Consider the following 2,500-nt stretch of genomic DNA (forward strand, 5'->3'; position numbering starts at 1 on the left):
CCGAGAGTGAACTTCTATCACCAGAAATACACATCTCTAACCCCTCAGTGGAATGCCCGAGAATCGAACTCGTGGTCACCGAGGTGGCAGGCCAAGACCGTACCGATCACGCCACCGTGAACGTGAAATAACTCGAGCATTAACAAACAGCGGCGGAGACTCTCAGGCCAATTGCACATGTTGTTGTTTTTTATTAAGCTGGCCTTATGCCAGCACGTGCTCTTGCTCACAGAGCAGCCCGTAATAATTCCACTGGAAGTAACTGGGAGCCAGGATGCTTAGCTCTCCTATCACACGTAATCCTGAACTTGAAACAGGAACCCACACTGACTAGAGAGAAAAATGAGAGAAAAAAAAAGCCTTTCCGTACTTCACAGCGCTTCTCTATGGGAATATAAATATCATGATCTTTGGCCTATGAATGGTCTACTCGACAGCTCCAATAGTGTTTGTCTTTCATATCTTAAAGACATTTACGTATGTGTGTGTGTGTGTGTGTGTGTGTATATATATATATATATATATATATATATATATATATATATATATATATATATATACATATAATATATACACACACACACACACACACACACACACACACACACACACACATATATATAATATATATATATATATATAGTTATATATATATCTATATATATATATATATATATATAAAATATATATATATATACTATACGCTATATCATCAAAAAGCAAAAACCTTACAATAAGCTTAGCAGAAGAATGCGAAGCAGCGACGTCTGAATTCATCAACGGCACAATAGATCATCCCGTACACAAATGTCAAGAGTTCATTACCCCGACGACCGTACTATCCAAGGATTCGTCTTCGTTCTGCGTGTCATGGGACCAGGGGCGTAAGATAATGTCTGACGTAAACATGGATTTCGAGGACACACAAATAAACTTGTTTTTCTAAAAGGACATATAAACTGACACCTTTAAAAATATCTGTCATAGTAAAAGCGTTGAATAGAATGTAAAATTTAGGCCAAAGGACAGCGCTGGAACCTATGAGGGCATTCAGCGCTGAATCGGAAATTAACATTAAAAAGGTTTGAAAGGTGAAAAAGGAAGAATACCTCAAAGCAGTTGCACTATGAATCAATTGTTCGGGGAGGGTGGAAAGTAAGATGGAAGAGAGAAAATATGAAAGGAGGCACAGTAAAAGGAACGAATGGGGTTGCAGCTAGGGGCCAAGGGCACGCTGCGAAGAACCATAAGTAATGTCTACAGTCCACCGCATGAGGTGCACTGACGGTACTAACACCCTACGGAGGAAGGGAAATGAAAGAGGTGTAATGATACTTAGAAAGAAAGACTACACTGTGCATATTACAACGCTCGTCTCAGTTGTTTTTCATGTTTTACATGCTGTGGAGAGAGAGAGAGAGAGAGAGAGAGGTGAGAGAGAGAGAGAGAGAGGAGAGAGAGAGAGAGAGAACTTGATCGTAAGGTTTACTGAAATGCAGCAAGAAATGAAAATTGCAGTTTCATCCCTCTCTTTGTTAAAGACCGAGCCATAAAGTGTTTATTTCGCTATCATGTTCTTCCTTAACGCCAGGCTGTAAAGCCGAAGTACGGTCATAAAGTTTGAAAGCACAACGTGCATCGAAAAAAAGCACAATATTTCAACGTTTATTGATCCATGAAAAACACTTACTATACTTCAACCTATTTTCGCACATGCAAACTTATATTTAATTCATGATAGCGCTATTGAATACGTAGCAATAGATCCCGACACGTGATATTATTGTTCTGTTCTCGATGCTAAATGCCTGGGTCAGGTTTGAGCAAGGGCAATTATGATTCGCGCAATGTTGCAAGGCCGTTTCGCAACTTCCCAAGCAATCCAACACGAGACCTTTCTCCTTCCGGGTGTTCGTTGCACAAGCTCCGTTTCAGGGATTACCTTCTCACCCCCACCCCCTTTGAATAGGGGGCGAAGGTAGGATGAAACCCCATTATAAACCATCTTAGGGGTCACCACTATAACCCTGCCAAGTTGCATGTCCATCGGACCAGCCGTTTGTCCGTGATTGAATGACAGACGGACAGGCAGACATAACGCCCATTATAGTAAGATTGGAAAGTGCAAAACGTTCTGACTGACGTATATCGTGATGACTACTGAGGATTATACGGCGGGAAATAATAAATAATCCCATTTTATTGACAAGAAAACTCTTACCATAAGACCTACATTGAAAACTAAATGATTTTTAGAGCATTTATTGAACGTAAACGAAATCAGTCTTGCTTCGACAGCCTTCAGCTATAATGGGCATTCGTGATCTCTCTCTCTCTCTCTCTCTCTCTCTCTCTCTCTCTCTCTCTCTCTCTCTCTCTCACACACACACACACACACACACACACACACACACACCACTATCTATCTATTTCTCCTCTTATTCACATGATTAAGACTGTGAAGATGAAAATTGTTGCTATGCTGTTCCATTTGTTCTCT

The sequence above is a fragment of the Macrobrachium nipponense genome, chromosome 15, assembly GCF_015104395.2.
Source record: "Macrobrachium nipponense isolate FS-2020 chromosome 15, ASM1510439v2, whole genome shotgun sequence".
NCBI lineage: Eukaryota > Metazoa > Arthropoda > Malacostraca > Decapoda > Palaemonidae > Macrobrachium > Macrobrachium nipponense.